Source organism: Palaemon carinicauda, chromosome 21 (genome assembly GCF_036898095.1).
Source record: "Palaemon carinicauda isolate YSFRI2023 chromosome 21, ASM3689809v2, whole genome shotgun sequence".
NCBI classification, from domain to species: Eukaryota; Metazoa; Arthropoda; class Malacostraca; order Decapoda; family Palaemonidae; genus Palaemon; species Palaemon carinicauda.
Genome location: NC_090745.1, coordinates 105,319,211 through 105,334,210, shown reverse-complemented (window position 1 = coordinate 105,334,210; position 15,000 = coordinate 105,319,211). Strand labels below are relative to the sequence as shown.

The 15,000-nt window shown below is 34.7% G+C and overlaps 2 protein-coding genes across 2 annotated transcripts in view; one reads left to right on the top strand and one right to left on the bottom strand.

Moving 5' to 3' along the window:
• LOC137615390 (uncharacterized) overlaps positions 1 to 15,000 on the bottom strand; it is a 421,687-nt gene that overhangs the window by 618 nt on the left and 406,069 nt on the right. The window lies entirely within an intron of this gene.
• Positions 1 to 15,000, top strand: part of LOC137615391 (delta-sarcoglycan-like) — a 119,917-nt gene that overhangs the window by 87,793 nt on the left and 17,124 nt on the right. The gene's annotated exons all lie outside the window — the stretch shown is intronic.

The following is a 15,000-nucleotide window of genomic DNA, read 5'->3' as shown; positions in this document are numbered from 1 at the left end:
AAGATTCAGTCTTGTTTTTATTCATAGATATGACTCATAAACGGGGTTTAATAATTTCAATCATGGATCTTAACGTAAAAATTAGCTTAGGAAATCCATTCGTAAAATGTAGGTTGAGTTGACCTTAGTTTAAAAATATAGTGCTTCTATAACTTATCGTTTTTTTTTTTTTTTTTTTAGCTTTAAACCATATTCAAAATCTAACCAGAATGAATAGATTGATTTGAAGGTTGATATCTGGCGTCACTTCTGCTAAAAATATCTACTCTCGAACCGGGATGAAAGGACGAACAAACGAAACATTATCCTCTCCCAGTTGCGTCGCACAAAAGGAAGAGTTCACAGCATGGAAAGTAATAACGAACCAGTTTGAGTTTCGCGTCTCAATGTGACTCATTCATCTCAAACTATATTCTAAGATATAATGCAAGTTTAAGTAACATTTGTTTTTCTTCAAAAAAAAAAATTTAAAAAAAAATTACTCTTGGGCTTAAAATACCTCTTTTATTTGGTCTTGGTCAGGGTATAACTAGGAGAGGGATTCATACAAAACATTAATCAATCAATAGAAAAATATTTTATAACATTTCAAGTGCGACAAAGCATGATTTCCATATTGAATCTTCGCTACATGTAGAAGTAAAATCTATTTTGTTTTTTCTTTAGTTTTTAGTTTTCAGGCTTACGACATAAATCTCTATACAATTTCAGCATCATTCAAAGCTTTTATAAGATAAAATAGAAAGACTTCAACACAGATGGAAATAAAAAGCATCTACGGGAAAGGTCAGCAGTTCAGCATTCATCAATAATAGACATCACGATCAAATTAAGTTGATATCAATAACAAAGGTGGGAAACTGCCTCTTGCATAAAGACTACTGCATTATCAACCATTGCAAAATGTTACTAACAAAGAGAAAAAAAAACTGTTAAGATGGTAAAAGAGAGAAAATACCACAAGACATGGGAAAAATAGATGCTGAAATCTAAATAACAGAGGATTGTAAATAGAAGAGTTTGCTTATGCTCAGAGCCTCACACTGAACAACACTTTAAATAAAGATTTTTTATGTTTAACCAACTGGATAACCAAAAATTATTGAGATAAAGATGGTTCGCCAGTAGACCTTGCCCCTTTGGAAGCCATCCGATAAAAACCAGTAGATTCAAGGTGTTCATGAAGGAGATAATTGTCTTTCGAGTACTCTAGTGATATGCAAAGTTAAAAGCAGCACGGAAGTAGTAGACAAGAATATAGTCCAGTCAGTCTTCCTTCATAGAGGGGTGAACCACTTTGTTTCCAAAGGATAAGTTGAGGATTCATCGAATAGTTGTAAAAGGGCGGGAAGGAAAAGATTACAACCAGTCAGATGCCTCACCTAGCTTTAAAGATGAAACATTCAAGAATAATGAAATGTAAGCATTCCTATTATTCGCCGTTGCCAAGGAAACAGATAGCATCACTGATCCAAGTTGAACATCACCCTGTCTAATGTTTGGATAAAATGGCACCAACTTTAATATGAAAAATGTTGAACTATCAGTCCCCACAAATAGGGAAAGAGTGCAGTCAGTGGAACTTGCGAGGTGCATTGTGGGTACAAACTTTTTTAGCCTTGGATAAAAGGGCACTAACTTTAATATGAAAAATGTTGAACTACCATTCCCCACAAATAGGGAAAGAGTGTAGTCAGTGCACCTTGCGAGGTGCGTTGTGGGTACAAACTTTTTTAGCCTTGGATAAAATGGCACCAACTTTAATATGAAAAATGTTGAACTATCAGTCCCCACAAATAGGGAAAGAGTGCAGTCAGTGCACCTTGCGAGGTGCGTTGTGGGTACAAACTTTTTTAGCCTTGGATAAAATGGCACCAACTTTAATATGAAAAATGTTGAACTATCAGTCCCCACAAATAGGGAAAGAGTGCAGTCAGTGCACCTTGCGAGGTGCGTTGTGGGTACAAACTTTTTTAGCCTTGGATAAAATGGCACCAACTTTAATATGAAAAATGTTGAACTATCAGTCCCCACAAATAGGGAAAGAGTGCAGTCAGTGCACCTTGCGAGGTGCGTTGTGGGTACAAACTTTTTTAGCCTTGGATAAAATGGCACCAACTTTAATATGAAAAATGTTGAACTATCAGTCCCCACAAATAGGGAAAGAGTGCAGTCAGTGCACCTTGCGAGGTGCGTTGTGGGTACAAACTTTTTTAGCCTTGGATAAAATGGCACCAACTTTAATATGAAAAATGTTGAACTATCAGTCCCCACAAATAGGGAAAGAGTGCAGTCAGTGCACCTTGCGAGGTGCGTTGTGGGTACAAACTTTTTTAGCCTTGGATAAAATGGCACCAACTTTAATATGAAAAATGTTGAACTATCAGTCCCCACAAATAGGGAAAGAGTGCAGTCAGTGCACCTTGCGAGGTGCGTTGTGGGTACAAACGTTTTTAGCCTTGGATAAAATGGCACCAACTTTAATATGAAAAATGTTGAACTATCAGTCCCCACAAATAGGGAAAGAGTGCAGTCAGTGCACCTTGCGAGGTGCGTTGTGGGTACAAACGTTTTTAGCCTTGGATAAAATGGCACCAACTTTAATATGAAAAATGTTGAACTACCAGTCCCCACAAATAGGGAAAGAGTGCAGTCAGTGCACCTTGCGAGGTGCGTTGTGGGTACAAACTTTTTTAGCCTTGGATGAAATGGCACCAACTTTAATATGAAAAATGTTGAACTATCAGTCCCCACAAATAGGGAAAGAGTGCAGTCAGTGCACCTTGCGAGGTGCGTTGTGGGTACAAACTTTTTTAGCCTTGGATAAAATGGCACCAACTTTAATATGAAAAATGTTGAATTATCAGTCCCCACAAATAGGGAAAGAGTGCAGTCAGTGCACCTTGCGAGGTGCGTTGTGGGTACAAACTTTTTTAGCCTTGGATAAAATGGCACCAACTTTAATATGAAAAATGTTGAACTATCAGTCCCCACAAATAGGGAAAGAGTGCAGTCAGTGCACCTTGCGAGGTGCGTTGTGGGTACAAACTTTTTTAGCCTTGGATAAAATGGCACCAACTTTAATATGAAAAATGTTGAACTATCAGTCCCCACAAATAGGGAAAGAGTGCAGTCAGTGCACCTTGCGAGGTGCGTTGTGGGTACAAACTTTTTTAGCCTTGGATAAAATGGCACCAACTTTAATATGAAAAATGTTGAACTATCAGTCCCCACAAATAGGGAAAGAGTGCAGTCAGTGCACCTTGCGAGGTGCGTTGTGGGTACAAACTTTTTTAGCCTTGGATAAAATGGCACCAACTTTAATATGAAAAATGTTGAACTATCAGTCCCCACAAATAGGGAAAGAGTGCAGTCAGTGCACCTTGCGAGGTGCGTTGTGGGTACAAACTTTTTTAGCCTTGGATAAAATGGCACCAACTTTAATATGAAAAATGTTGAACTATCAGTCCCCACAAATAGGGAAAGAGTGCAGTCAGTGCACCTTGCGAGGTGCGTTGTGGGTACAAACTTTTTTAGCCTTGGATAAAATGGCACCAACTTTAATATGAAAAATGTTGAACTATCAGTCCCCACAAATAGGGAAAGAGTGCAGTCAGTGCACCTTGCGAGGTGCGTTGTGGGTACAAACGTTTTTAGCCTTGGATAAAATGGCACCAACTTCAATATGAAAAATGTTGAACTATCAGTCCCCACAAATAGGGAAAGAGTGCAGTCAGTGCACCTTGCGAGGTGCGTTGTGGGTACAAACTTTTTTAGCCTTGGATAAAATGGCACCAACTTTAATATGAAAAATGTTGAACTATCAGTCCCCACAAATAGGGAAAGAGTGCAGTCAGTGCACCTTGCGAGGTGCGTTGTGGGTACAAACTTTTTTAGCCTTGGATAAAATGGCACCAACTTTAAAATGAAAAATGTTGAACTATCAGTCCCCACAAATAGGGAAAGAGTGCAGTCAGTGCACCTTGCGAGGTGCGTTGTGGGTACAAACTTTTTTAGCCTTGGATAAAATGGCACCAACTTTAATATGAAAAATGTTGAACTATCAGTCCCCACAAATAGGGAAAGAGTGCAGTCAGTGCACCTTGCGAGGTGCGTTGTGGGTACAAACTTTTTTAGCCTTGGATAAAATGGCACCAACTTTAATATGAAAAATGTTGAACTATCAGTCCCCACAAATAGGGAAAGAGTGCAGTCAGTGCACCTTGCGAGGTGCGTTGTGGGTACAAACTTTTTTAGCCTTGGATAAAATGGCACCAACTTTAATATGAAAAATGTTGAACTATCAGTCCCCACAAATAGGGAAAGAGTGCAGTCAGTGCAACTTGCGAGGGGCATTGTGGGTAGAAACTTTTTTAGCCTTCTTCCATTGCCAAGTTTTCGCTTCCTTCTATCTTACTATCCAGCCTCTTTAAAATCTTACTTTAATGCCATAGCCCTTCGTCTCTCACCCCCCCCCCCCACTCCCTCCCCTCTCCACCTGGACTCCAAGGCAGTAGGATTGTGACTCAAATCCAACGGGCAATGGCCCACCTTTTAAACTCTGAGAAAATTATAAATGTCTGGAGGCAGCCATTTACTTCATTCTTAAGAGTAAGACAAAGATTAATTGGTGGAGCTTACCGCTCATCATCAGTTTACAAGACAGACTTGAGAATCTGCGTAAATCATAGTGGCTCCTGGGACTTCTGAGGTACCAAAAATCTATCGCTCTACTCCGGGTAGTTACCATGTAAATAAAGATATCAAAACTAGAGTTCAGTTATGGCTTCTGAAATAATACGTTGATTTTCAATTCACAATTTCAGGCTCCTTGACAAGATTCTCCTTTTTAAAAACATTGAAATAGTTTTAATAATAAACGATTCAGATGATCGTAAGCAAGCAGCAGCACATTCCTTCAAAAAGAAGCGAAAGAGTAATTTCGAAATCTCATCACTACAGTTAAACCCAGCAATTGATTACAGGATTACGTTGAAACTGAAAATACCACGTGTTGGTTATTATTCAATAGCTTCCAAAATACCCATAGACAATTAACAGTACCGCTAAAAGGAAACTAACCTTATTCGTTGTGGGAACGGCACCAATGAACTAACTTGCTGCAACATCAAGGAATCCAATAGCAATTAAGTTTATCGACATCTATCCATAAATAAATTTCAACAAAAAGACAAACTCACATGACACATCACATTCCTCCAATTTAATAGGAGATAAAGTAATGCTTCGATGGACTTAAAACATCATCCTTTAGCTTTTCAATGGACAGGATCTATTGACGCCAGCCAGTTCCTCCCCTTTCTGATGAGCATGATGTAAATGTAGTGTCTATCTCCATAAGCCAAAGTGCAAGATTTGCTTCAATGGGATATCCTGTCAATTCGACAAATATTTCCAAGCCGGTCATTTCATTTTATTTCTCTTTTTTTACCAACCGGGCCCATAATTAAATCAATTATGCCTTTAATATCATCCTTCCACTTCCTTATAAATATGTTTACTTATTGCCCAGCCGTTGCATCTCCCTTTCGCTCTCATTTAACCCACCATTAAGGTAATTGCTACTACTTCCAATTATTCCATATCCCTGTCTGTCTCGTTACTCTGCAGGTTTTTCTTTTGCCTTTTAGCTATCTCTCTCTCTCTCTCTCTCTCTCTCTCTCTCTCTCTCTCTCTCTCTCTCTCTCTCTCTCTCTCTCTCTCTCTCGTTCGTCCCTTCCCCTTTATTTTCCCCAATTTTGCCTTCCCCTATCCCTTGCTTCACTTTTCTCCCACGTTTCCTAATCCTAAGAGGTGAAGGATTTTCGTCGCCTTTTTCCCTCTTCCGATGATATTACCTCAGTTCCCCCTTGCTCCGAGTGGTTTATGGTCTAGCTTCTATTAGATATTCTTATTTCCCATTATTGCCTCTTTCCTATATTAGATATTCTTATTCCATCCGATTGCCTCTATCCTATCTCATCAGATCTTTATCGGTAATCCATTATACGCAGATGAGCTGCTTTTTTTTTTTTCAATTCCCCTTTCCCAAATGACCTGATGTTCTTACATTTTAATCACAATTAAGAGGTGGCATTAGTCATCCGGTCAAGCACTAACAACCTTCATCAAATTTCTCCCTGGTTTTATTCGATGTCTCCCCACTTGTAGAAATGAAGAAAGAGCTGGTTCATCTTATCATTAATCCCGCAAAAACACCAGCGAAATATTTCACACGGGTCGGGAACCCAAACCTTTGTTTGGGTTCCCAGCTGTTCTGAAATTTCTCTCCGAGTGGTTCCCTCACTATACATACAAGGTGGATCAACTAGCAGGAAGAAATACACGAACAAACCGCAGACCTAGCAACCTTGTACCGCGCGCTACACCATCTAGGAGCGGAACCCGCTAGACCGAAAGAGAGATGGAAGATAGATGGAGGTAGAAAGAGAGAGAGGAAGAAATAAAGAGGTAGAAAGAGGTAGATAGAGATGGAGTGAGAGAAAGAGGTAAATTGGTAGAAGTGGTAGAAAGGTAAAAAGGGGTAGAAAACATTAGGTAGAAAGAGATATAGAGGTAGAGAGGTAAAAAGAGGTAGAAAATATTAGGTGGAAAGACAAACAAATGTTTACGAGCTTTGACCCTTGCAAGAATGGGTCTCGCTCGAAGATGATGCCAATAGTATTTTCTAGTAGGGTGCGATTGGCTTCTGAGACCTGTGTCACGAGAGTACAAAAGCGCATCTAGATCTAGAATTTTTTTTCTCTCTCTCTCTCTCTCTCTCTCTCTCTCTCTCTCTCTCTCTCTCTCTCTCTCTCTCTCTCTCTCTCTCTCTCTCTCTCTATATATATATATATATGTATATATATATTTATATATATATATATATATATATTTAGATTTAGACTTATTATTTACACTTTATATATATATATATATATATATATATATATATATATATATATGTATATATATTTATTATTTATACTTTATATATACTTATATTTATACTTTATATATATATATATATATATATATATATATTTATACTTTATATAAAAATATATATATATACTGTATATATATATATGGATATATATATATATATATATATATATATATATATATATATATATATATATATATATATAATCATTGAGTCCCCTAATCACTTAAGTCTCAAGGGATTTTGTTCTGGTGCTCCTTTTCAAGTTATAATTGAGAGAGAGAGAGAGAGAGAGAGAGAGAGAGAGAGAGAGAGAGAGAGAGAGAGAGAGAGAGAGAGAGAGAGAGAGAGAGAGAGAGAGAGAGAGAGAGAGAGAGAGAGAGCAAAATCACTCGAGACTTAAGTTGATTGGTTGACTCACTGATATAAATTTCTTTGGCGTCGTAATATCAAAGGTTACTGACGCCGATGACCTGAGAATATGAACAAGTATTATACGTCCTGAAGAAAACCATAATCAGATTAAGCATTAGATGCAACTTTAATAACTTTGCTTTCAATTTCCATTATATAACCAAATATAAAAGGGTATTTTCCTACTGTATGAATCAAGTGTGACATAATCCAATCAAATAAGCATACGTGCAATAAAGTACTTGTAAGAAAAATGGTTGATTTCAGGTAACACCGACCTTCGCATGATAGTGAGTAAACTCGAGTAATTTTAAGTCACCGTACAAAATAATCGGAAAAGTATAGCATGTTCGTTATCATTTTCTTATATGTCTTACATATATACATACATTATATGTATATATATATATATATATATATATATATATATATATATACATATATATATATATATATATATATATATATATATATATATATATGCAATACTTTTATCACTAACACTCGTTATTTACAATGTTTAAATAAGCCATAAATATGGCTTATTTAAAAATTGTAAATCACAAGTGTTAGTGATAAAAGCATCATTCATTCATATATATATATATATATATATATATATATATATATATATATATATATATATATATATATTTATATATATATATATATATATGTATATATATGTATATATATATATGTATATATATAAAATTATATATATATATATATTATACACACACATACCCATATAAACATGTATATATATATATATATATATATATATATATATATATATATATATATATATATATATATATATAACGATACTTTTACCACTAACACTCACGATTTACAATTATTGAATAAGCCATAAATACCCTTAAATATCGAATTTACATTGCCATGAGATATCGGTTATTTATTTTAAAAATAATAATAATAATAATAATAATAATAATAATAATAATAATAATAATAATAATAATAATAATACATTTTGGAGTATTTTATTATAAAAAATGAAAAAGATTGATCAGCCCAATGAGTCAAGCTCGACTCTTACAGAACTGGTCAGATTAAATTCGGCCGGTAAAATACTATTAAAGCTAATAATAAAATATATAGTAAATATATAGAAAATAAAAGATAAACATTTGTTAGATAAAAGTTAATCAAATTCATAATAAATATATAGAAATCATAAGATAAAAATATATGCTTTATATAAGATTCTGTGGCTTAAAGAAAGTTAACTGAAAAAAAAAAAAAAAAAAAAAAAAAAAAAAAAAAAAAAAAAAAAAAAAACGAGAATTTTCCGAGTCTGATAATGTCCATAAAACTTTTTCCTCCAAAACATGAATGTCTCTTTATATATACAAAAAAAAAAAACCTTATAATTGCTAAAAATCTATTGTATGCTTTAAAAAGTGTCACACTCACTGCACCTGGCAACTTCCTGAAGTGTGCACATTAAAAATCCATGAGTCAATATACGTAACCTTGCTAAAATTACTTAATTTCTTCTATGTATTTGATTTAAAGATCCCCATCGAGAAAAAAATTGGCTTTATTTGTTTTAATTTATTAGTGTCAGATTCATTACTCCACCAAATTTGCCATTTTGCTGCTGTGAAATCTCTTATGGTGGTTACATAATCATTACCGAGTAGTTTAATATCTTGTTTTGGTAAATTTATTGACGATTTAGCAACAGCATCTGCCTTTTCATTCGCAAAAAATGCCACATGAGCAGGAATCCCACATATGTCTCTATTTACCCCCCTTGAATAAAACCTATCAAAGAGCTCTTTGATCTTCAATACCAATTGGTTCTTGTGCGTGTAAGCACTTCTAAAATCAGTATTAATGATAAACTTATGCTTTTCTTCATTTTCAATTGTTTTAATTATGTCAATTGAGGTGGTAGGTTGGCCAGGGCACCAACCACCCGTTAAGATACTACCGCTGGAGAGTTATGGGGTCCTTTGATTGGCCAGACAGCACTACATTGGAATCTTCTTTCTGGTTACGGTTCACTTTCCTTTGGCCTACACATACACCGAATAATGTGGCCTATTCTTTACAGATTCTCCTCTGTGCTCATACACCTGACAACACCGAGATACCAAACAATTCTTCTTCACCCAAGGGGTTAACTACTGCACTGTAATTGTTCAGTGGCTACTTTCCTCTTGGTAAGGGTGGAAGAGACTTTAGCTTTGGCAAGCGTCTCTCTTGGAGAGAGACACTCCAAAATCAAACTATTATTCTCTAGTCTTGGGTAGTGCCATAGCCTCTGTACCATGGTTTTCCACTGTCTTGGGGTTGAGTTATCTTGCTTGAGGGTACCACTTGAGCACACTATTCTATCTTATTTCTCTTCCTCTTGTTATTTTGAAGTTTATATAGTTTATAACTGTTCGATTTATTTTAATGTTATTATTTTAAAATTTCTCTTGCAGTATATTTCCTTATTTCCTTACCTCACTGAGCTATTTTCCCTGTTGGAGCCCTTGGGCTTATAGCATCCTGCTTTTCCAACTAGGGTTATAGATTGGCAAGTAATAATAATAATAATAATAATAATAATAATAATAATAATAATAATAACAACAACAACAATAATAATAATAATAATAATAATAATAATAATAATAATAATAATGATATAACTCGGATGTAAATACTGATGCTTCACTAAGTAATGAGAGCCGACAGATTTTGTCTGAGGACATGGCAGCACAGCCTGCACCCATTGAAGATTTAGAGCCATCAGTATAAACACCATAATGATGTCCTTTCCAACGAATATGCTCTAAAGCATGTTGTTTGTGGTCACTAGGGGTATAACTATATTTTTTCGACAAATAATAGAGATGGGAACAAATTTTTGCTTAGGGGAAGTTCCTTTAACGATATTATATATATATATATATATATATATATATATATATATATATATATATATACAGTATATATATATATATATATATATATATATATATATATATATATATATATATATATGTATGTATATATATATATATATATATATATATATATATATGATGTATTATAGCCACGAAAGGAAAAATGAAAAAGACTTGATTAGAGTTAGTACTTTCATCCACTCAGGACATTATCAAACTCATTGCTGAGTTTGATAATGTCCTGAGTGGATGAAAGTACTAACTCCAATCAAGTCTTTTTCATTTTTCCTTTCGTGGCTATAATACATTTTATATTCATCACGTGTCAGCTTTCGTGATTTCTACACACACACACACACACACACACACACACACACACACACACACACACACACATATATATATATATATATATATATATATATATATATATATATATATATATATATATATATTAAACACATATACACACATACGTATGTGCATGCGTATAAGTGCGTGCACCTGGATGCATATATATTTCATATCAAATCATCTAAAAGAAGAAATAACACAAGAATTATCTAGTCAGGTCGTAAAAGAACACTATGAGGAAAAGGGTTTACCCAGGAGTCAGCGAGGCCAACGTCGCAATGGACTATTTCTAACTATTCTCGAGGCACCACCTGCTGGAAAAGAGGAAATCAGGGATCCTGAGATATTTCTAGGTCGGACAGCTTCACGAAAAATTGGTAGGCACCAAAATGAGGGTAGGATCCCTTTCACACGAACTTTATTCCATAAAAGCACATACAAATCTTTTTTTCCAGGAGTTTCCACCAAATGAAAATTCCAAGAATCATCTACAAACCATCAACATGCATTTTTGGTCAGGTGCTTGCAATAGCTCCAAAGCATATTAATGATTTCTTCTGAAGTTAAGATTTGGGTTATATGTTAGTGTAGAGTTTGAAACCTTTAAAATACTAAAGGGAATTCAAAGGATGCATTGCAAAATTAAATCTTCAATGACGCACGCCAAGCTTCTATTGCAAATGGCCTAGTAACATACCATATTCGCTTATACAACTTCATATGAACAAGATAAAGCTGAAATATGAATAAACATTTATAGGGCTGAAGAGTTCGAAACCAATAGGGTGATAACAAGAACCTGATGAAAATATCTAAATTCTATTTTTACCATTTGGATAAACCGGTTAGATGGAACCAATATTTAATATACGATAAATGGAAGAAGTAACACTTAGGTGTTTTACTAGAAATTTTTTTAGAACACTGCTAGACTGGGCTATAAATCATTAATTGTGTTGCAATCAACTACTGTATCACTATGAACAGTGCTGTGCTTGACTATAAAAATCAACATGGTTGTACTATACTATATCATAAACAGGATTGTATTCGATTATAATTACAAATATATCTGTAACCAGTTTAATTACACAGAGTGCTGCACTTAACTATAATTGTGAATATCACTGTACTCTACTATAATTAGGAATAGTGTTATAATAAACTATAATAAAAAACAATGTTGTACTCACCAATTACCATGAACAATGTCATACTCTACTATAATAATAAACACTGCCGTAATAATAAAATCCATTATTTCTATGGTTTAATATGTTAAAAGAAAAAAAAAATTCGTTTGAATAAGTTCTCGCTTTTGTAGAAAAGGATTTGTTTCAGGTTTAAATGGCAGTGACATAAAAAAATTATCTTTTTTTGTGATCTGAACTTGAAACGCAAATAAAATCTCTTGAATCAAAGGGTAATACCCTTGCCTCTGGAATCCATGCTATTGTAAGGTTCAATGCGCCGTTATTAAAACAATGAACAAAATTTATAAAATAATTTTTTTCAAAATGGCTGAACAATTAATAAATCATAATACAAATTACTTTTGGTATGTTATTAGTTTCCGTTTTTACACTTTTATAAAATGGTAGCTTTCAAAATTTACAATACTATAAATGCAACTTTATTTATAAAAAAAAAAATATATATATAAATATCACTTTTCACTTCCTGCTTTCAAAATGTACAATGCTATAAGTGCCTCTTTAATTTTTGCTAAATTACTTTCTTCACTTCCTTTTTCTGATTTATTATTCAGATAGTTTTTTATTTCACATGAAACGTAAACAGAAAGTGCATTCACGTTCATTTTTATTAATCTAAGAACAAATATTAAAAAAAAATTTAAAAGACCAGTAAGAATGAAGAATTAATTGTTGTTTCCCATCAAGCAATGATAAGTATAATTCCCCGTGAGCCAATGAGCTTGCTTTATCTCCTGAAATGGAAATTAGATTTTTATTGCCAGTTTGTATACAGTGCTGCCATGAAAGTTTATAAATATTAAAGTCTAAGAACCGAAAGCTTTACCAAAATCTGTTAACTTGAGTGTGAAGAATATTTATGATAACAGATGAACTTATTAAATAAAAAGACCAATCAGATTTCAGACCTCCGCCAATGAATACTGCCAACATTTTACACAAGTTTTTGGACGAAACCGTTTTTTATTTTTTGTCTTTCTTTAAATATGCCGACCGTGGATGAATCTACTAAAACATTTAACTTAAATATACGGACAGCGCATCACCCTTTTCATACGTTAATTGTAGACGGTGGAAAGTGCAATGTTGGTTCAGAATCGTGATCTTGATCCGTATCACCTCTAAAATTTCATGGTTTCTTCCGAGGCATAATATTTATTCATTGCTAAAACTTGGATAAAAACCAATTTCGTCAAATTCCGTCATCTAACTTTGACGTAATCTTTAAAATTGTGAAAAATGCAAATCCGGATCTAGAATACAGATCCGATGTGACGGTCTGAACGATCCCCCGGTCTCAGAATTCTCATTTATAATCTGCACATGCGCGAACATTACCGTTTGCCAGTGCATACGAGGTTGATGTTTTATTTTCCTGTAATGTTAGCGTGCGCAGCTCAACATTACCGCTTGCCAGTACATACGAGCTTGATGTTTTATTTTCATGCGAGCGAAGCGAGCTAATGGCGGAAAAAAACCATTATACAATGTCAAGGAGAATTCTGAGACCGGGGGATAGTTCAGACCGTCACACCGGAACCGGATCATCTCCAAAAGTTAATGGAGTCGTCCATGGCCTAAGATCTATATGTGGTGGAAATTTCGTCAAAATCCTTCAATTTGTGTTGACGTTATCTTTAAAATAGCGGACAAAATGCAAATCCCGATCTAGAATCCGGATCTGGATCCTTATCATTTCCAAAATTTAATGCGGTCATCTATGACCTAAGATCTATCTGTGATGAAAATTGTCAAAATCCGTCGAATAGTTTTGACGTAACCCTGTCCAGAAGATAAATAGACACAGACAAATAAATAAATAATTCAAATCGATTTTATAACCTTCTTGGCGGAAGTAATAAGTATCTTTTGTAAGTATCACCACTGAAACAAATAATACTTACAAGGATGAATAGCTAATGAGAATTATTTACATGATTTAAGGGTAGAGGTGGCCGATTTGGTAACGTCCCTGACTGGTGAACGCCAGACTGGGGTTCGAGTCCAGCTCAAACTCTTTAGTTTCTTTGGTCACTGCAACCTCACCATCATTGAGGGCTAAGTATGGGGGGCTTGGGGGAGCCTATAGGTCTACCTGCTGAGTCATCAGCAGCCATTGACTGGCCCTCCCTGGTCCTAGCTTGAGTGAAGAGGGGGCTTGGGCGCTGATCATATGTATATATGGTCAGTCTCTAGCGCATAGCCCTGCTTGATAGGGCAATGTCACTGTCCCTTGTCTCTGCCATTCAAGAGCGACCTTTAAACGTTTAAGGAGCCACTACATACAAAATGCTAATATAAACAGCTATTTGCAATGATGACGCCCCCTCTCCATCAGGATTCCTGGTTGTGTAACTCATGTAACAGCAACCAACGCCAATTATCTATATCAACAAAACTTTCCCGCTGGGAGACACCAAAGTTAAACCCAAGTGATTGATTTACATCGCAGACTGACGTCGTTATCAAACCTAATTGCCGCTGCCGCTGACCTTTGATCGGCAGACTGACTACTCAAGCAGGTAGGCGTTTTGTCGTCTGATCTTTAATCCAGAATGATTACTTGATTACCTGGTCCTACGTTATTTGTATAATTAATTATTTTGGGTTCATGATACGTGTTTTCTTTTGGTATGCCATTCAAAGGATTTAATTTAATGATCGATTCAGCTATGTAGGATTTGAATGAATGATCGCCTGAGTGATATATGATTTGAATAAATGAACGATTGAGTGATATAATATTCTCTCATAAGATAACATTCAACGAACAATTCATGGACTGTGAAAATGATTTGAAAACGGCAAAGCGATATCAATGCTAAGGAATCTTCCTGTCGTTTAACGGAAAAAGAAAACTTTCAAGCTCTAAAGAGTATTTTCGAGATGTTATTTGTTAACCATAACAATCTGCATTATCTATTTTCGATTTCATCATTAATTTGCAAAATATGTATTATTCTCTGTTAGTGAAATGCTGATACTTTCATCGATAGTGATTTTAAAGATATATCTAATACATCTGTACCTGTGTCTTTAAATAAGTTTTATCATCATAAAAACGCCCTATAAAAAAAGAAAGAAAAAAAACAGTACAGTATAGTAATTTTAGTTCCAAATTTCATTGTGGTTTAACGTT